Here is a 23100-nt window from a genome sequence, read left to right on the forward strand (position 1 = left end):
GGGGAACTGGGGCTCAGGGTACAAAATTACAGTGATGCTATTTTGATGCTGCTGCTGCTGCTGCTGCTGTGAGAAACTCCTTCTCTGACCCAGAAGCCTCGAAGCTTTCTGCCAATATCTGATATGGTGACAGCTAACTCATTAGCTTAAATGCAGGCTGAAAACTCAGACTCTCCCAATTTTTGACTTGGTGATTTAACATTAATCCTAACTATATCTGACCAGTTATTGAACATCTAACTTCCAAAGATTTATTAACTAAAAAATGCATTTTAAGAGTCAGTGGTCACGCTGAAAATGGCTTCAGTTACATGAGATACTAACTTTAAACTGCAATGAAGAAGCACATGGGTGGAGTTCAAGAAGCGTAATATCACACATTCTTGTGATACACAGAAACGTTTCACTCCATGCCTTATAAGCAAACTCATTTTATGGCGTGAAGGTCCATAGCAGTGTGGGAACAAACTCTGTCATGGGACGACTGGCAATTTAAGGCGACAACACCTATTTCCTGTGTGGCATCCTGTGCACTCTCTTCAGACTTAATTAAAAACAAACACATGGTTTTGAAAAGCTCGTTTTCATTGGTTGCTAAATTTTCCAAATCTAATTCCCATCTAGAAACATTTATGACTATGAGCTAGCACAGTAAGACTGCTTTACAAATGCAAGCTTTAGTGCCTATCTGCATACTTAAGATTCCTTCCTATATGAGAAAGACTCATTCTCAAATTGCACCTAGCAGGGAAGAGTAAAAATTTAGATGCACATGGCTAAGATTTTTTAATAATAACTCAGTGTGTTTTTAAGTTGCTATCTAATCTTTCAGCTACATGGAGGGTCTCTATATATAGCGATTATAATTTCTATTCAACAACCACTGAGGAAAATATGAACAAATCAAACAATAATAATGAAATGTGGGCAACTGCCTTTGAACTCCTACCACAAAAATCTACTCAGTCACTAATGCTTTAGTCTAACAGCTATATGTTAGCAGTGAATGCCAGGTAAATACATACCTAAGAGTCAATGTTTAAATGAATCCAATTTTCAAAAATATGAATTTTTTGAATTAAATGTGAGTATGTATAAAGCACAAACTTTTTTTTTTTTTTTAAGGTTTTGCCATAGGGCACGTTTGTTCACTTGCCAGACAGAGAGAGGGAAAGTGAAAATCACCACCCCCAAAGGGGGAAGCCACATTGCCATCCCTTCTTGTCCATTCTCCTCCTAGGATCTAGGATTTGGAGCATGCATGCAGACATCTTCAGCATGATTTTCAAGCTGCCTGGTCAAGGACTCAAACTATGGTCAGCCATATGGGAGTCCAGCACCTTAATCACCAAGCCACCTGCTTGACTCCAAGCACAAACATAATTTTTTTAAAAAAGCAATTAATTTTAGATTTTTCTTCTTATTCTCCTATCCAAACTCAATTCCAACACTAAGAGAAAAAAAGTAATTTACAGGAATCTGTTTATGTATGGAATAAAATCATACTATCCGCAATATGATAACATAGGCTCACCTGCCTCATAACAATATTTTAACAGAAAGTTCATCAGGACTTCTGTCTTACTTAAAGTTGGCTTTTCAAAAATATAAGAAACCACAGTCATACTTTTTGAACTTTTCCAGTGAATATTGTAAAGGTCTTCGTAAGTATGCAAAATAACCCTCGGGTCTGTAAAAGATAAACACTTTTGCTCTCTTTTTTTCTAGTATGTATACATGCAATTCAGTTCTAATTTGATTTATAGACTTTGTTACCACAGTTTGTCACAACTGAGAGCCCTAAGTGACTAAGCTTTATTTGCATCGAAACGACTTCGACTTCATTGTGGTACATGAGGCTTAGTTGGATAGCTTTCCTATTGTTGATGCAATTGTTATCCCATAGCAACAACAGAAAAGAATAGCATCACAACATCTCTAAGCAGGCCTCCAGTAAGTGCACTTCTAACTTTCCCCCTGCTGAGTGAAAACTCCATTTTCATCTCAACTACAGAATATATCAGTGAGCCTAATGGGATCTGACAGTCCATCTTAAAGAGTGTCATTAGGTAACCAAAAAGAAATCTAAAGCTGTATTATCCTTGGTCATTTTGATGACTATTTCTTTTCCTTTAAATTTGAACAGATAACTGAAACTCCCCTTCGAAAGGCTTCCTGAAATTTTGTGCCTTTTAATCTGGTTTCTCTCTGGGTAGTTCTTTCATCACAAATCAATGTTTCAAACAAAGGATTATAAAATATGGTTAATGAGAAACTGAGTCATAGGACAGTGTTACTAATGGAGACCTGTTTCCATTTAATAATTTGTAGATGTCACAAGCTCAAAAAAATGCAAAAACTGAAAAGCAAATTGATTCTCAGATATCCTTTAAGTAAATAATACAGAATGAAAAAATAAGTAACAACATTCAGAATATGCACATGAGATAAATTACACTGTTGCAGACCATTGACAAGGAGGGATTTGTGGTACTAGGGTAACACAAACATTTATCTGTACCCATAAGGTAAAGGACAGTACCAGTTTCAAAAATAAGTTGCATGTGATAGCATCATAACATTTATAATTCAAATATACCAATATATGCATACATATATAGATAGTAGCTGTTATATTATATATATATTTACGTATATGTATTATATATATAAAGAATATATATTATAGATGTGTCTATACATATTAAACCCAGAAAAGATGCACAGCAAATTATATGACATTGTGTGTTCATATATATACATAATGTATGTATAATACATGCATATGCTTATACAATGTCAAATAATTTGCTGTGTATCTCTTCTGGATTTAATCCCTCAGAATTAGGTATTACTGTCATCATTTTATGGACTGTTTAACTTGGTTTCATGGTTACTAAGTAATTTGTACTAGGTCAGACAATCTACAGATTTTGAGATAGGATCTGAAACCAAGCACTCTGAACCTTGAGCCCCTACTCTCTACAGTCTCGGTATCCTAAGACAAAGAAAGAAAAGCTGATTTTAAAGGGAAGGAAGTTAACTTAACCCAAGTGATAATTTTAATAAGCAGTAGAGAAAGGTAGAGAGGGCTTCCCTCATTTTCTCTTAACACTTGATGTTTTTTTCTCAGATTTTCTTCAGCTCCTTAGTTTTATTCTTGTTATTTCTAGCTTTCCAAAATTGATACTCGAAATTTCAAAGTCTTTTTCTTCCAATTTACTTTCTTTTCTCTCTCCATTTCGCTCTTCACTTGCCTAACCACAGCTTCATGCCAGGATGAAAGAGTGAATAGCCAATATTTATAGCTCTGCCAGTGGCAAAGAGATTTTCTAACCCAATGAATCAATAAATAGTAGAATTTCAGACATTGGGCTTGGTGAAAAAGTTAAGTGCAAGACTTCAGAAAATGGAAGGAATCATATTTACAGTTTAGACTTCTCATGCATGATCATAATACAATAATCATAAAATCACAAATATTGTTGATCGTTTACTACAATGTTGGCCAGCATGCTCTGCACTGTAAATCATTATATATGTAATTCTTCCAGAAACTCCATTATTGTTGTTCCTGCTGTATATATATGAAAACTAGGGCTCATAATCATTTTTAACTTTGCCTATGACTCAAAAGCTGGGGAAGAACAAGTAGTAGGTGTTGAGACCCAAGCAGGTGGAATCCATGACTTCCTAAGCTCTCTGTTACCTTGTCCTGCAACCTCTCTTACACATATAAGTAGCTCTAGAAATTAATATGAATATGTCAGTTTTTAAGATTGAGGTGAGAGAAGGAAAAGGATTATAATCAGATGTAATAGTTAGAATCAGAAAATATTGAGGCTAATAGTTATATTCTCATATTTAATTCTTATTAATTCATCACTTTTCAATGGCTTTAAAGGAATATTTGAATGTCCTTTATTTCCCTACTTTTGTGGATCCAAAATATGGTAAATACGTTCTCATAAGAAGAGTGAATAAAAAATAATAGAATAATGAGCAATTTGAAGACACTGATATGTCTTAAAGGGGTAGGGTGTTGGTTGGTGGCTGTGAAAACAATGGTGTCACCATATTACGAATTTAATCTCATTCTTAAAGATCATTCTAATGCTAGTGAGGAGGACAGACTGACCTTATTCAAAGGTGGATTCTGCTATCCAGGGTAGGGAGGCTCTTAGGAGAGGGGATGGCATTAGGATGGTAGAAATGAAGATGGGAGGAAGTGGATTCTAGAATGAAAGGACTAATTTGACGTTTTAAATCAATTGATACATCCAATAAATTGTGTTTCATTGAGATAATATATTTCAAGGATAACTTACACTAAACAAAATTCAATAAAATCAATTAAAGCACTACTCCAGAATCTAACTATAATCCAATATTCCTAAATTGTATATTCAGATAAAGTCTCTAATACCAATTAATAATCCATTTTAATTCTCTTAGCCACTTTTCCATCCTTAAAGGAAATTTTCAGTACTTTTCTTCTAGTTAGTTAATCTGGCATTCTTATAAGTATTTTGTGAGATCATCTTTTAAGTCATTCTTCAACTTACCCTTTTATAAAATTTCATTTCTATATTCTCAAACTATATGATTTCTTTCTTTTTTTGAGAGAAAGTTTTGCTATAGGGTGCATATGCTTGCCAGAGAGACAGAGACTTGCCAGAGAGACAGATAGAAAGTGAGAAATCATCCCCCAAGGGGAATGGCCACACCACAATCCCTTCTCCTCCATTCTCCTTTCAGGATCTTCGGTACACATGTGCATGTGCCCAGCATGAGTTTTAACAACTATGTGGGAGTACAGGAACATACCATTATGCCATCTGCTGGTCCCTAAAATTTCTGAGAACTCATATTTTATCTGATTAAACTACTTTAGTATAAGCAATATATACTAAACTTTGATATTAAATCAAAGTTTTGCATTATCTAGCAAATTCCTAATTATTAGCATTACTTAATTTTAAAGTATTTTATAAACATATCAATCCAAATAGAACTCAAATAGAATAAACAAAGTTTTTACCTTCCTAGAATTATTCAGATATACAAAATTAACTGGAAACAAGCTCTGATAGAAATTATACTGCATTTTGTGTTCTTTCATAGATTTTGTCTTTTGCAGAAATAGCCACACATAATAAAATATCTATCTTACAGTTTTGTTCAAGGGAAATTTTGTTCCATTTTATTAACAGATGGCAAAGTAATTCATGTAATGCAAAAACTTGGAAAATAAACTAATTAAGTTCTTCATTCCATATAGTCTTCACAATATTTCTCTTAATAATTATTATTGTATCACTTTATTATTTCTGAAAAAAAGTACATCTGTACAAAGACCCTCTCAAGACTTTGTAAGGGAAATATTTTAAATATATCAATCAGAGAGCAAGTGACTAATCCATTAATTGATTTTGTTTTATGTGTATGCTAAAATATTATTTAAAATGAGCCCATCATTGGGCTGTTACAAAGTACAGTATATCATGGAATAAAACATTACACAATGCACTCAATCTAAAGTTTTGATTAAAAAAAATCTTGAAAAGGTGAATCAAAGTTGTCAAGAAGTAAAACAATATAATTCAAGTTTTTTAAGTAAAAACTTGTTTCTTTTTTAATATAATTTTTGGTTTCTCATTTATAGTGTAATTTTTTAATATCTGCATACAATGTGTAATGGTGAAATCAGAGCTCTAGACATACCATCATTTCAAACATCATTATTTTGTATTGTGACCACTGGAACTCCTTTCTGCAGCTATGTTGAAATATGTATTGAATGGTGACCACCTATAGTTACTCTACTTTGCAACAGTACTCTAGAACTTTAAAATAAACAAATAAACAAACAAACAAACAAACAAACAAAAACCTTCCTGGACAATGGCCATGACACAGCTATGTCTCTCTCACAATATCCCCTGCCAAAGAAAAATAAAAGAGAAGAAAATATTGGGACCAGCAGATGGGGTAATGGTTTTGTCACTGGACTCCCACATGGTCAACCACAGTTTGAGTCCTGGAATTGCTGGCTTGAAACTCATGCCAGTCACATGGGCATGTATATCCAAGATCCCGAGAAGAGAATGGAAAAGAAGGAATTATACCCTTTGGCATGGCCATCCCCCCATTCTGTCTTTCTCTGTCTATCTGGAGAGCACATGCACCCTACGGCAAAAATTTCTCTAAAAGAAATAAAAGCGAAGAAAAAATTAAACTCTGCATTTAAGAAAGTAAGCTAATATGTTCTATATAAATTCTTCAAGCAGAAAGATAGAGAATGCCCCAAATTGCAAAAAATCATGAGTAAAAGGAAAAACATGAAATACCATTGTATCATCCCTTCTGTTGTAACACCATCCCTACTCACATGCAAGCAAAAGTGGATTAAGAACAAGGATGGAATGTGTACTAATCAGTAGAAAGATAAAAATCTACTCTATATGTGAACATGGGAAAATATCCATGCAGATCAGAGCAGGAACTTCAGAAACTTCAAAGTAAACATAAGTAGGGTCTTGATGGTAGACAGTGATAAAACTGGATGCTTTGCTAAACTGACCTTCAGAGGAAGGTTCTGAGTTTGAGCCTAGCACATTCCTGAGTAGGTGTGTTGGTGCAGGTGTAGATACAATCTGGAGGTGCCTGAAGCTAGAGTGGATCATGACATTAGGATCCTGTTGTGGGTGCTGTCTCTCTTTCTCTTTCTTGTTAACAGAAATTAGTCAACATATTTTGTTACAAAATAAGAATAATTTAAACGGTCAGATACTTTTTTTTTTTTAAGGACCAACCATAATTTTAAAGGCAGGCACAATTTAAAGAGATGTAATTTGAAGGTATACTCGTTGAAAAGCTTACCTTATGGTGAAGAAACAGGAAAAAAGACAAAAGAGGTGAAATATGTACCCTTTGGCTATAGGGTAATAAAAAAGGGGGGGGGGGACTTAGGGTCATGTAAGACAAAATGTGAACTATAAAACTGAAAGATTCAGTCCTTTCTCTACCACCCAAACAAACAAACTAAAGTTGTATAATGTACCTGGAATTACAACGCTAAAAGCAGCAGCAAGTAAACTAGGAATGTTATCTAAAACTGCACTAGCACAAAGGAAAAGAAGAGGAAAGTGAAGTCCTTATGGAAAAGTAGAATATAAAATTCTCTATATATAAACCAAAAATATATCCCTCACACAAAGCAACCACAAATCAGAAGAAAACCATTCAATTAGATTGCAATGCAGAATTAAAAAGTCAGGCAAGCATATGATGATACAGAAAACTTGAGTTTTGAGTTTCAAACTTGAGTCAGAAATTTAAAGTTTACAAATAAAAGAAATAAATAAAAAAAGTTGGACCGACAGGTAGCATGGTGGTTAAGACACAAGACTCCCATACAGCTGACCATGGTTCAAGTCCCAGAACTGATGGCTTGCTTTCTCACTCTCTGTCTCTCTCCAGTCAAACTGAAGAATTATAATAGCAAATAAAAAATAATTTTGAAAAAGAGTCAATTGACCTCAGGAAAGAATAAGAAAAAAAGAAAATTATTTCTGAAATTAAGAATACATTACAAAATGCAAAAGAAATAAAAATATCTCTACTGGAAATTTATGAAGGTCCATTGAAAGCAAAAGTATAACCAAAAAATGAAAATGAGGGAACCAGCAGTTAGCGTAATGGCTATGGGGGGGGGGACTTAGGGTCATGTAAGACAAAATGTGAACTATAAAACTGAAAGATTCAGTCCTTTCTCTACCACCCAAACAAACAAACTAAAGTTGTATAATGTACCTGGAATTACAACGCTAAAAGCAGCAGCAAGTAAACTAGGAATGTTATCTAAAACTGCACTAGCACAAAGGAAAAGAAGAGGAAAGTGAAGTCCTTATGGAAAAGTAGAATATAAAATTCTCTATATATAAACCAAAAATATATCCCTCACACAAAGCAACCACAAATCAGAAGAAAACCATTCAATTAGATTGCAATGCAGAATTAAAAAGTCAGGCAAGCATATGATGATACAGAAAACTTGAGTTTTGAGTTTCAAACTTGAGTCAGAAATTTAAAGTTTACAAATAAAAGAAATAAATAAAAAAAGTTGGACCGACAGGTAGCATGGTGGTTAAGACACAAGACTCCCATACAGCTGACCATGGTTCAAGTCCCAGAACTGATGGCTTGCTTTCTCACTCTCTGTCTCTCTCCAGTCAAACTGAAGAATTATAATAGCAAATAAAAAATAATTTTGAAAAAGAGTCAATTGACCTCAGGAAAGAATAAGAAAAAAAGAAAATTATTTCTGAAATTAAGAATACATTACAAAATGCAAAAGAAATAAAAATATCTCTACTGGAAATTTATGAAGGTCCATTGAAAGCAAAAGTATAACCAAAAAATGAAAATGAGGGAACCAGCAGTTAGCGTAATGGCTATGTCGCTGGACTCCCACGAAGTAGACCACGGTTCGCGTCCTGGACCCGGTGGCTTAAAACTCACACCAGGCACGTGTGCGTGTGTGCCCAAGATCCCGAGAGGAGAATGGAGGAGAAGGGGTTGCGGCATGACCATCCCCCCTGGGGGGTGATTTCTCGCTTCTGTCTCTATGTCTCTCTCTGCTGTATGGCAAACGCACACACCCTATAGCAAAAATCTCTCCAAAAAAAAAAAAATGAAAATGAAATAAAAAAAAATAAAAAGGTCTGAGATAAAGTAATAGAAATGGAAGACATGTAAAGGAAAATTAATATGTAAATGATCAAATATTAATTTTATATAAGAAAAATAAAAATGTAACAGAGCTACTAATTGAGACAGTGAACCAAGAAAACCTTCTAAAAAGAAGAATAAAGAAGAAGACTAGACTCTACACATTACAAGAGTTTACTTGGGAAGAGTAACTCAGATTACTCTGGCAAACCACATTTTGTTTGTTTTAAGTTTATTTCTTTCTTCTGAGAAAGAGAGGGCCAGGGACATAGACAGGTATCCCCAACAGGGCCTTCAAAGGACAGTCCACCCCTGTCAAGAACACAACTACTCAGTGAAATATACCCTTTTAAATGGTTAAATTTGAAAGATAAAGACAAAATCCACTAGACCTTTAGGCCAAAGTAGCAAATAACTTACAAATGCCAAATAATTAGATTTGCACCAGGCTTTTCTAACAAACACACAAAGCAAATCAACAAACTAGAAAACTCACTGGCTAGAGCAAACTTTTCACAATCAGGGGCTTGTGGGATTCTCCTTTCATCAGTCCTCCTAAAAGAATATACTACAAGTGAATTTGACTTAAATTTAAGGGTAGCAATAACCAAGTAAGGTAGGTAGAATTTTTTCCATTCTATTAAGAAAAAAAAGGAAATAATAGTTGCAGAGATTAAATGAGAAGACTAAATCCAAACAGCATCAGTCACAGCACTGGGAATTAACACAGATCTTCAATTATCAAGGTAATTAAACTCAGATATTCTATTTTCAGGTCAATGTACTTTCCATTAAGTCATAGCTCTCTCCTCATTCCAGAGTAATCAAGGTCAAAGTAGAGACTTCAGATACATACCAAAGCCCACAACAGCTTCATAAATTGTACCTGGTTCCTCCACAGTACGGTAATCAGAGGGAAGATGATATAGCAAAGGCCAAGCCATGTAATGTAGCGTGAACCATGAGTATGCTTTTCTCAACTGTAGAATATATATTTCATCCTTCCAGCTATTTTGCAAATAGATTATCCTAGTTATTGAAACCCTCACTACTAAAAAGGGAAAAATATCTAAAGTATTTTTTAAATGGAACATTAGTGTCAACATATTACAATTCATAGGTTATGTTATGTTAATCAAGGCATATTATTATATAATTAAGGCATACAATAATAAGGCATTTAGACTCCATTTCCTCATTTGTGAAAATGTGATTGATGTCACCTACTATGATTCTTATGAAGAATAAACTCTCAAGAGAAAGCTTAGTGTCTGAATAATAATCCTATGTTACTCCTAGTATTTTAATCTAATGATTTACTTTTAAAATGCAGGCTATCTCTCTATATCATCCACAATGTTATTTGTGACTCTTCACAAGTGCAGAAAGTAAGCTTTCCATATTTATTGAACTACTAGTTGCCCGGCACTTCTCTATCATCAAGGTATACTGAGAGAAGAGATCCCTGCCCTGGTGGCACTTACATTCCAGCTATGAGTCAGTGTAAGCCTAGATGTGACAGGACTGTGCCTATGTCCTCTTCTGACCACTGCACAATCTTACTGACTTTTTGCTCATTTGTAATCATATAGTTAAAAAAAATGTCCTGATACCAAATGAATGTTGCTACCACTAAAGTCACATAAAATGAAACCAGAAGGTGGCACAGTGGTAATGCAACATTTTGCAGGGCTGACCCACATGGGAAGGCCTTGGGTTCACATCCAGAGACCTCCCTGAGTCCCCTGTGAAGGCCCATGTGCAGGCCCATGATCTAGGGATAGCCACAGGTCGGGGTGGATTGTGGCATAGGGAATCTTGTGGGGTGCTGAATCTCTTATTCAAAGATGAAATTAAAAAGAAACTTTAGCAAAACATTTTTAAAAACAGAATACTCACACCTATTACCAAAGCTCTACTAAGAAATTAAGCTAGGTAGAAAATACTACAGAAGGTGTTTAAACTGTTAACTAGAACTTTCCTATACATATATTTAGTCAATTCAAATATTAATGGATTTATATATTTTTTTAAAAACTCCCTAAAGTTTTAAAAATTTGATATTTTAATGACTATCTTACTGTACCTAATGAATTTAACATCTGAGACATTAGACCAAACTTCTCAAAACTGCAGATACAGAATGTAACCTGGGGATCTTACTAACACACAGATTCTGATTCAGCAAAGTCTAGATTTTCTGTCTCTAGTTCCCCAGTGGTATGGCGGCTGATGGTGTTCGCACCACAGTTTGAGTAGCAAGGCACTAGGGAGCACTTAAGTACAGGTACTATGTTAATGAGAAGCTATGTAGGTGTGTGTGTTAAATCCTACTCTCAAATACTCCTCAGGAATAATGATAGGTGCTTTCATAAACACCATATTTTTAGCTGATATTTTTAAGAATAGCAAAACATGCAGAAATGTCTAAAAGGGGACTTCATGATCCTGTTTTCAAGTTAATCTGGCCTAGATACAAAGAAAAATTTTATACCTGAGATGCACAGCTAAACATAAGATGAAATAACAATGCCTGGTTGGTAGAACAGTTAATATTCTTTCTTGTTCGTCAACCTGAATTTACCTTCTATCCTCCTTCAATAGCATTATCTTATCTAAATTTTATCTTGCATGTCTGTCGAAGCATGCAAAAGAGTTCATCATTTATACTTCTTTCTGTCTTCCAATATCTGCTTTTATTCCTACTGAAAATAATAGAGAGACTCTTCAATAGTTAAGTTTTTATTATAAAGAATTAGTAAGCATGGAGAAACAAGTTGGCACATTTTCCTATCCACAATGACTGGTCTAGTAACAACTGTAAATAATAAATGATTACTTTCACTCTGTATTTCAATAATTGTACAATAAACTCAGCACTGAATCTGTCTCTAAACTTCAGCAACATAATTACTCTTTTTTTTTGGAGAGATTTTTGCTATAGGGCGCGTGCACTCGCCAGAGAGATAGAGAGAAACATAGGGGCAGAAAGCAAGAAATCACCCCCCGGGGGGATGGTCACACTGCAATCCCTTCTCCTCCATTCTCCTCTCGGGATCTTGGGCACGCACGCACACGCGCCCAGCATGAGTTTTAAGCCACCGGGTCCGGGACGCAAACCGCGGTCAACTACGTAGGAGTCCAGCGACATAACCATTACGCTAACTGCTGGTTCCCCATAATTAGTCTTAACCTTTAACATAAGCAATGGAAACAAGATTGTTCTTGAGGATAAAGGGTATATTCTTTGATAAGCCCTCTGACATGACATATGGAACTTGAATAACAAACATTTCATCAAATCCATGGTTTTGAACCTTGTGACATATCAAAACTTAAACACTTAGCCTGCTTTCAAGACAAGGTTGCACACTAGAAAGGAACTTCTGGAACTATAATAAAAACTGACCTGAACAGAAACAATAAGAACAAATGTAGGAAAATGTCAAGATGGACACTTGGGGAAAGTATAGAGGAGAGAGATGCTCAAAAGTACAGGTCAATCTACTTGGCCATTTTGTGAAAATAACAAGAATTGAAAGGTCTGGAGGTATAAAGCTAGAAAAGCCATCCTAGTCAAATCTTCCCTGTGTAAAAACTGCCTTAAATGTAAGAAGAAAGAATTTCCTCAGATTTCTCTATAAAATTTTTTTTTTTTAAATAAAGGAGAAGCAGGTTAACAAATCTAGAAACACAGCCTCTCCCAGCATTCATTCACCTGTTCTCTAAGGCTGCTTACCTGATACAGTGCTGAAGTCATGACAGAGAGCACATATTGTACAACATCTAAGATAATTGCTATTTAGGTTCTCATGAAAAAATGTTGTCTTCTCTGTCTTAAGACCAAAGTAATATGCTCCAGTTTTTAAAGGCTGAGTAGAAAAGTCTAGAAGAACAGAAACTGTACAGAAGAAGGTTGAGGAAAAAGCAGTCTGAGAGAGTGGAAGAAAGAGAAAGCAACGGATCTCAGAAGCCAAAGAAATAGTGTTTAAGGGGCAGATAGGTTTCAAAATATGCTAGGACCCTATAGAAGATGGAAATATGTCTGTTGGGCTTAGAGACATGGAAGTCATTTCATCGGGAAGTAATGATACAAGAAAACAGAAATTGTGAATTAAAGGCATTCCACTTTGGAGGATTTTATAGGGACAGGGTAAGAGGCAGAGAAGGCTATGTGGTGAAAGACGACAGATGAACATATCCCCCTTTATGTGAAAGAGGAAAAGAGAAGGGGCATGAAGAAAAGAGAGCAAGAAGGGAAAACATATCATTGTGTCTCGCCATGTCACAGTCTCCCTGCCCTGGCCTCCCATTTAGCTAAGATCATATGTACATGGGACAGCATCAGCACACTCAGGTCAAACTGGAAAACCAACACAGGCCTCCCGTGTGACTTTCAGGCACCCAAGCAGTGACACCATCTGTGTACCACCATGGCTAGACCAAAGAATCTTTGGTTTAGAAAATTACTAAATGCTCTCTTATGGGGCACTTTTACTTCTTAATCAGGAGAGTGGCTAGAGCCCAACTGCAGTGGCATCCAGCGCCCTGAGACGGAGGTACGGGGTATCATTCCCACAAATCTGGAGCCACATGAGATCATGGGCCAACATGAGCCAAGCTAGTAAGGTGGCGTGGGTCAGAATCCTGGCTAACTGGAAGGCTAGGGCAGAAGATCACGTTGGTGAAATCCTGTCAAAATACCTGGCTCTCCATCATTAAGGGGGATAAAAAGCACCAAAGAATATGTCTTGTAAGAATATCTTTTTATTTAACTTTATTTATTTATTTCATGAGTATAAGAAAGAGAAAGAGAAAGAGAGAGGGAGAGAGACAGTGCCCCCAACAGGGTCCTGATGCCACGATTCACCACCGGGTTCCAGGTCATAGGCGAGTATATGACCATGTACTAGAGAGGTCTCCAAACTTGAACCAGGAATCTTCCCATGCAGATGGCCTCATAGAATATTGTGGTTTAACACTGCACCTCCATCTTCCCCTGTATTTATTCTTATAAGAAAAGCACATAAGTAGTCTTTTAAAATAGGATTCTAAAGGGACCAGCAGATGGCGAAATGGTATGCAGCTGACTCCCACATAGTTGACCCCAGTTTGAGTTCTGGACCGAGCAGCTTAAAACTCATGCCAGGCACATGTGCATGCATGCACACAATCCTGAGCAGAGAATGGAGGAAATAGGATTGTGGTGTGGCCATCCTCCCCTGGGAGGTGATTTCTTGTTTTCTGTCTGTCTGTCTCTCTCTCCAGCGAGCTCATGTGCCCTAAAGCAAAAATGTCTCAAAAAAAAAAGAAAAAGAAAAGAAAAGAAAGGATTCTAAGAATTTAGTTTTATATTGCCTTATTATAAAAGACCTTTCAATGTAACCATTTCTTTAATGTAGGGCTTTCTCAGTCATATGGTACAAATTGTTGAATGCATGTGTTTATACAGGTCATACAGATTTCTTATTTGGCGCTACTTGGATAAAGTTTACTAAGAAAACTAAGTAGCTAACTTGTGAAAGACTCAACTAGCAAAATGTATTTATGCACCTAACGTGTTGACAGAGTCTGGACTAGTTTGTCACAGAGTTTTCATAAGTAATGCTATGGAGAATATCATGTATTCAGGTACAAAAGAGCTCTGTGTTTGAAGTATATTCTCAGCTCCACACCAGCAAGTGTATCCTGACTATTCTGACTCTGAATATGGTTAAAGCATGCAATTATTCCACAGATAACTGACAAAAGTACAGTAAAACTGTTTCCCTCTCTTACTGATTAAAAAATAATAGTTTGTTAAATGGACTTGTAAAATAAATGTTCTGGCTCAAGACCGCACACTCAAATTAAAAGACAACTGGTAATTAAGAGCTTATAATTTTAGAAGTAGAAAGGTTAAGAGCAGCATTGGGGCAGAGGACGTAGAGCACACCGAACCTAGTAAGGATTTTATCAAACTCAATGAAGAAATCTCCAGGGAGGTGAATACTCCTTTTTGCAATTTTAAGATCTTTATAAGGCAAAAGGATTTTATATAAAAAATGAGCAATGAATATGTTTATTCAGGGAGAAAAGAGTATTTAGAAAATGTCATTTCCTTTACAGATCTATTTTTCACTTTTTATCATGAATCCTTGGAAAAAAAAGAACCACCAGAAAAAGGATACATTAATTTTCCCTTTCTGAAAAGATTTCAACTCACATAAAACTAATTCACAGATGTTACATGGCTAATAAACAAACATGAACTGAACTGGGACTAATTTTCAGCCAATTACTAATTACTATACACATCTGTTTTTAAGGGCAATCATTCGTCTGATTTAAGTAAACTATTTGCTTTTCCACAGTACTTTTTGTTTTCCAGATTTAGAATACAGTCTCACTGACACCAATAACCTATTAAAGCTAATAGCACCATTAATACTTTTAGCAGAATGACAGAAAGGACTATGATGGAGGACTTGGTTAAATTCTGTCCTGTATTTCTCCATTTGTCCATTTGTCTTGCAGTCGCATACCTTCAGGGACTGCCCCTTCACTATTTCCGTATGCCCAGAGCCTTGTCTAGTATCTGCCAGAGTAGGTGCTCAATGACTAGCGATTTGATTTTCTGAAATTTCTTACTAGTTTGAGGACAAATACCTTTTCTCTGTCCTTGGTAAGGCAACACGCACTGAGAGAAAAGAGGATCTTCATGTGTTCGTTTGCAATATTCTGCCAACACCCAAGGAACTCGGAGCTTTATTTTCACTGAGTGTTAGGAAAGTTCAATAACATCGAGTACACCTCATGAGAATATTGTGGGACCAGAAGACTCGTGACAGAAGAGCCAGGAACTAGTTCTGATTTATGTGATTATTTTCAAAAATTGGAACTATCTTGACAATATTCACATTTTTGCTAAATGTTGATAATAGGCTCATGACAAAAACAAGGAACACAGTCATACTCCTTTTTATCTGTAAAACTATTTCTGTATACTAAAGTGATTAAATTGTTAGAGAAATAACAATAAAGAATGAATCATTTATAATAAATACTAAGAGTAGATAATTAACCTATTAAAATGGGGTGATTACAAAATAAAAAAAAAAACAGACAAAGTGTAGTTACATTTACTACAATCTAAGATTTAGAATTTCTCAGACTAAGTATTTAAAGGAAAGACAATTTTATATATGTTTTCTCGCCGTGACTAAGGGTGATTTACACAAAATGATTACTAGACATTAATTTAGTCAACAAGAATAATTTATAAGTTTTAAAATCAAACGGCAGACAGATATTTATCTACCAAAGGTAGCTGTCCAGTAAACAAACCATTATGTTGAAAAAAAAACCACGATATGAAAAGACTCTAGAAATTCTTCCTCAACAATTAGCCAGTATGAAATTAGGTATGATACATAACACCTGCCTCCATTATTGATTATAACGTAAGTAAAATCTCAATTAAACATGGAAAAATGTATAATAAATAAATGTAGCTGACATTCAAAGTATTCTAAATGAATGCAGAAAAAAGGTAGTTTAGATACATGAAAAATTTGGATGAGGGGCAAATGTAAAAAAGTATTTACTTACAAGAGGGGCAGAAAGTAGAAGAGGTAAACATGAAGGTCTGTGAGGCTCACTGATGGACAAAGGCACTGGGTTTCCATCTGGAGACCACCTTGAATTCACTGAGCACACATGTGCCCATGATCCAGGGCTGGCTGGGGATGGACTATGGCTTCAAGCTCCTGTTGTCTCTCTCCATCTCTCTCTCTCTCTGTCTCTCTTGCTTAGGTAAGAAATAAACTTTAAAAAAAAGAAAAAACTAATAAGGAGGCCAGCAGGTGGTGTAGTGGTTAAGGTATTGAACTCATACATGGCTATGGTTCAAGTCCTGGACCAAGCAGCTTGAAAATCATGCCAGGCACATGTGCATGAGTGCCCAGAAGCCAAAGAGGAGCTGAGAAAAGAAAGGATTGTGGCAAGGCCATCACCCTCAGGAGTGATTTTGCACTTTCCCTCTCTCTGTCTCTCTCTGGAGAGTAAGTATGCCTATGGCAAAATCTTAAAAAAAAAAAAAAAAAGTACTAAGTATTTAGGCAGTAAGATCTCTGAGAATAATTTGAAGTAAATCATGCAAATTTTTAAAAAGGGAAATTTAATTACACTCTCAAAAATGCTTTATATTCGCCATATCTCTGAGTTCCTAAAATACCTCCTCACTGGATCTGTTGAAGTCACATTTCACCAATTAACAAAGCAATGAAAAATATACCATAAAAAACAACTGTGTGTTAGCAAAAACAACAACGTGACCTCATATTCCTTTAAAACGGCCCTACACCCCATTTAGAATGGATGAGTGCATCGAGCAACATCTAGATGCACAGATGAAATTTCAAACAAATTTACTTTCTCAGGTGACTGGAAAGAACATTACTAGGAAATAATGCATAACTGTGCTTGACAGAAAAATCTACTTTCATAGTAGACGGTACATAGCAGAAATAAATAGCATCTCTTCAGGTAAAAGGATTGGTTATGAATATTCTGATCTGAATTCTTAGACCTTTGAATGGAATAAATGAATTCTAACCAGAATATCCAAGAGAAACTGGGCAAAATCAACCTGCACAATACTTCAGCAAGCTGAAGACAAAGTTCTAAATCAAACTGATTTCACCAAGGCATGACAACGAAACACCCAGGATCTTTTTTATTTGCTGGGTATCTGAATGATATCTGTTTATATTTTATTTCGATTTTTAGTAGTGCAGACTTTTATTAGGAGGTAGGGCAACACAGAGAAATTGGTCAGTATTAATTACTGACTATGAAAGGTCAAATGATAATTTAGTAAGTCAATTTTTGTGGTTTTTTTTGGAGAGGTTTCTGCTAAAGGGCACGTGCGCTGACCAGAAAGAGAGACAGAGAGACCGAAAGTGAGAAATCACCCCCCCAGGGGGGCTGGCCACGCTGCACTCCCTTTTTCTCCATTCTCCTCTTAGGATCTTGGGCACACACGCACACACGCCTGGCGTGAGTTTAAGCCGCCGAGTCCGGGACTTGAACCACAGTCGACTACATGGGAGTCCAATGACATAGCCATTACGCTAACTTCTGGTCCCAGTAAATCAATATTAAAAAATCATAAACTACCACATAAGTAAGTGGGTCCAGGAGGAAAAACACCTCCGAAACATGCCACACAACAATTCCCCCATCTGCATTTCCATAGTCATCTGTACTCTCAAAAGGTATGTTTTCATATTTCAAAAGCTCATGTAAAAGGAAACCCAGCGAACTGCAGAAAAGTCTACTCTACTACTCAGAATAAAGGCATAAATCAAATACCAGGAAACCGCCACTTTCAAGTTAAATTTTTTTTATAAATAACTGTAGTCATCATTTTCCTTCTCTGTCAAATACCGATAAAGATTTGCTCTTTAAATCACTATAAAATTTCCTATGCTGTCAGCAAAAACATTTAATATAGTGATAAAAGAAATAAACAGGGAATAGTATGTATTCCTTCCCACATGTTTCTATTTTTATATAAAATTTTAAAAGCTATTATATATTTTCTTTATTTCTAGTTTAAAATATTGTTATTGAAATTAAATAAACAAAATTTTAAATTCCGTAATTTATGAAAATTTCATATAATTCAGTATACATAAGATATAACAAATCTTTAAATAAGAAACATTTTAAAACATCAATGTTTTGTGACTAATTTAAATTGTATGCTTTCTGGAAACTGTATTCACCAGTCTAGTTTTGATTTAATTTTAGCTAAAATAAATTCCATTAAACCAAAAGCCTAATAAGACTTGATTTCTTTGGGGGGAAAACTATGCTGGTAAGAGACTGTAGTAATTTATGTTAAAATTGGCAAATATCTAATAAGAATTATTACATTAAAGGTGCATCAGTACAATATTTGTGTGTTATTTCTCCAATTTATTTCTCACAAAAAGTCTCATGATGTTACTTACCTATTATACTTGAGAAAATTAAGGCTTAACAATAATTCAGGCCGTCAAGGTACAAAGTGAGAGAGTTTCAAGTCAAACTCAGCAGACCTAACCCTTTTTTTATGCTTATTCATTTATCCTAATTTTAATTGCCAGATGGTGAATGTACTTCTGAGAGAGAGAGAGAGAGAGAGAGAGAGAAAGGAAGAAAGCACCCCCCAATGGGGAGTTGTCACACCACAATCCTTTCTCTTCCATCTCTTAGGTGTCATCTGTGTTTTTCAAGCCATTGTGGATCTGGCTCCCTCAATCACTGGCTACAGGACTGGACTTATTTATACACATATTGAGAGAGAGAGAGAAAGATACAGAGACAGAGAAAGACTCTTGATAAGGTCTTATCACACCACAATCCTTTTCCCAGCCTTCCAGGACCATGGGTGTATTACTCAGCATGTTCAGTTAAAGCGGAAACCAAACCAACCCAAAGCCTTCCTACGTGGTTGGGCCTGTTTTTTGCTTGTTTGTTTTTCAGTAATACACCAAGAGCAGGTAAGATGGTCATTTCTCTTGGAAACAAATCAAGGACAATAAGATTGGTGTGTAAGTTAGAAACAAACAGGTGCTGGACAGTGCTGTGATGCTATGATGGTACTGCCATGCTGACTCACATGGAAAGGTGCTGGATTCTTACCCGAAGACTTCTCAGTCTGCCAGGTACCTGAGTGTCCATGAACTGGGCATGGGTGAAGTTTGGGGTGATCAAGGAGTCAAGATATCATTAGGCTTGCTTTCTCCTTCTTGTGGAGGAAAAAAAAAAAAATATATATATATATATATAAAAGTAAAGATACTGGCTAGCAGGTGGTGTGGTAGTTGAAGTGCTGGATTTCCATATGGCTGATCACAGTTCGACTCCTGGACCGGCAGTTTGAGAATCACACCAGGTGTGTGTTCATGTGTGTCCAAAAATCCCAAGAGAATGAAGAAGAAGAGAATGCAGCGTGGCCATCCCTGTTGGGGGGGTGATTTCTTACTTTCCCCCTCTATCTCTTTCTCTCTCTGGTGAGCACATGTGCCCTATGGCAAAGAGCTAAAAAATGACAAGACAATTTAGGAAGCGCCACAGCCATATCTTTACACTTTCTCATTGTATGAAAGAAGATAAATTTCTATTAAAGATGTATATCTTTAAAAAATAGCACTCTAAAATATAATTTTAAAATAAAATCTTTAAAAATTGTAAACTTTTAACATAAAAAAGCATACCTATTATGAGAAAAACTATCAAAAGATTTTCTTTTCAAAGTGAGTACATACCTTAACTCAACAATTAGCTTTAATTATATCCAATTTTGTCTTGCTACGTAATGATATAGTTGCTACGAACATGAAAAGTAAATGTTGTTTGATGATGATTTAATCATTAACAGGAAATACAAACAAGAAAATCTGAAAATAGTAGAATGCAAATTTTGAAATGAAGATACAAAACATAAGTTATGGCAGGAAGAAAGTATAATATATACAAATTACTATTTGAATAATAATTATCATTATATAATAGTACTTCAAATTATACGTTGGGAGTCTTTTTTTTTGGTTTAAGTTGTGATGAACCTAAGGCAGTACTATTAATGGTACATATAATTGCTAAAATTGACTGGTTTTATCTAAGAAATGTGGAGCCTTTAAAGGTATAAATTAGCAAACAGTAACCTTTTAAGTAGATGAAATTGTATAATAAAATATTCCTCAAGGTTTTAGTTATGCTTTATATTAAATAAAATTATTTTCAGACACTGATCACTATTTTATTAAAGTACCTAAGGAAAAAAGGGAAGAAAATAGTTTTAACAATTAAAAAATACCAAACACCATATAGTGACTGATTTTAAACATTATTTTTATTTTTTATTTTTATTTAATTTAACTTTTTTGAGAGGTTTTTGCTATAGGGAGTGTACGCTTGCCAGAAAGACAGAGACAGCCAGAGAGACAGAAAGGGAGAAATCACCCCCCAGGGGGGATGGCCACACTACAAGCCCTTCTCCATTCTCCTCTTGGGATCTTGGGCACGCACGCACACGCACCCGGTGTGAGTTTAAGCCACTGGGTCTGGGACTCGAACCGTGGTCAACTACCTGGGAGTCTAGCGACATAGCCATTACGTCAACTGCTGGTCCTTTAAGCATTGTTTTTAATATAAAAATATTGATTTTTACCTCCAATAGGATTTTCTTAATTGTTAAAAAACATAATGATTTCCCTGTCTCATATGGCCTCCTCTTTTGCTTTCATTGTCCTTTCTGTCACTACAAGTAGATAGATACTTAACATGGTCAAATTTTGTAAATTGTTGATTTAAAAAAAAGAGTAGCAAAATTAGAGAATTAAGAGACTTTAAAAACAATAAGAACATAAGAAAAATAAGAATACAATTCATTTGTCTGGTATTTGTAGTAAAAAAATGTAATCTTTACACCAAATAATGAAAGTGCCTGTGTTTTGGAGGCCACCCCCTTCTCCCCTGCAGTTCCCCAAACTCTGTTCCATCTGTTTGGCCTGTGGCTTAACCACTGGATGCTAACATGGCAGCTTTCTACAGTGATGTTGAAGCCCTATCTCCCTAGAAAATAGGCCTGAAATTTTCCTTATCAGTAAAAGAATATGCAATTTTCCACTAAGGAGCTTAATTCTAACCAAGTGCCTATGGCATCTTTATAAAGGAAGGCTATAATGTCACATATAAGGAATTTAGACAAAAGGATAAAAACAGGATTAACTCAGATTTTCTTCCTAGTTCTGTACCAGCCTGGCTTGTTTTCTCATTACTCATAAATATTTGCTTTTTCTCACCTGGTTATGTTGGACTATTAAGACTTAGAGCATTATGAACAGTATTCCAAATTTTGGGGTTCATGTTATAAATCTAATTCCCAGCTCTGTTAGTTATCAGCATATAAACTTTAACTATTTATTCAATTTCTTTTTTTTAAGAATTACTTAATTTTACTTATTTACTTGCTTGCTTCTTGTTTATTTATTTATTTATTTTAATTTGACCAGAGAGGGACAGAGTGAGAGAAAGAAAGTGAGAAAGCAAGCCGCCTGTTCTGGGACTCAAACCACGGTCACCCATGTTGGGGAGTCTAGCGCCCTTAACTACCATGCCTCCTGTCAGCCCCAACTAGTTATTCAATGATTTTCATAACTAGTAAAACAAGTATTGGGTTGTCAGAAAAGTCATGACAGCATTTTTCTATGTTTTTCTATGCAAAATATCTATCATACCCCTTTAGAAAACCTAATATAGTGTTATTTCATAGTTCTGTTGTAAACATTACTGGGAAAGTTCTTAAAATATCTGATGTTCTACCTGGCTTAAAATAGACAGTAACACTTAGATTCTGCCATTCCCAAACTCAAACCAATATTGTAATGTTCCTAACCTAATGACAAATGGGCTCTATAGAGTTTTGAATAAGGATAAAAGTAAAGATGATGGCTAAATGATTATAGTATTTAAAATGTGTAAGTGTGTGTACATAATTACATATATTATATAACATATAATATATATTGTGTGTATATATATATATATATATATCTTATATATATATATATACACATATATACCTATATATAAAGTCTATACTGTATAATAATATGTATTATGTATATATGTATATGCATTGCATATACATATATACATATATTACAACATATTATATGTACATATAATATACATTGTGTTTGGGTATATATAATATTCATATTGTTTTTGCCATAGGGCACATGCACTTGCCAAAGAGAGAGAGTATAAGGGACAGTGAGAAATAATCTCCCAGAAGGGATGACCATGCCTCAGTCACTTCTCTAGTCTCCTGAAGGATTTGGGCACACATGCACATGTATCTGGCATAATTTTTCAAGCCACCCAGTTTGAGACTCAGACTGCTGTTGGCCATGTAGATGTCCAGCACCTTAACCACTATGCCACTTGTTGGCCCCAAAATTAAACTATATTAAAACATCCAATAATATACTATAGGTTGTAAACTACTACAACCAATATTTAACTTTTAAGGCAGTAATAGAGAATAAAAATTCAACTTATTTTTGATCAGGTATTATGTTTAGAGAATACAGACATAATTCCTAATCAGAACAATATTTTCTTATAAGGGAATATTTATAACCCAAATAATACACGTGTTAAACTCTGTAATGGAGTATTAAAAACAAGAAGGATATGGAGAGAGTCACAGAAGTCCCATTCTTCTCTGCAAAGTCTCAGAAAATTTTCACAGAAGAGGTGATAAGCACAATGGGTTGTTAGTTTACTAGTCACTTAAAATGGGAAAACATTTCATAAAGAAGGAAAACA

General features: G+C 35.2%; 1 protein-coding gene across 1 annotated transcript in view; it reads right to left on the reverse strand.

Moving 5' to 3' along the window:
- Nucleotides 1-23100, reverse strand: part of CCSER1 (coiled-coil serine rich protein 1) — a 531900-nt gene that overhangs the window by 316320 nt on the left and 192480 nt on the right. The gene's annotated exons all lie outside the window — the stretch shown is intronic.

The sequence above is a fragment of the Tupaia chinensis genome, unplaced genomic scaffold, assembly GCF_000334495.1.
Source record: "Tupaia chinensis unplaced genomic scaffold, TupChi_1.0 Scaffold000094_1, whole genome shotgun sequence".
Lineage (NCBI taxonomy): Eukaryota > Metazoa > Chordata > Mammalia > Scandentia > Tupaiidae > Tupaia > Tupaia belangeri.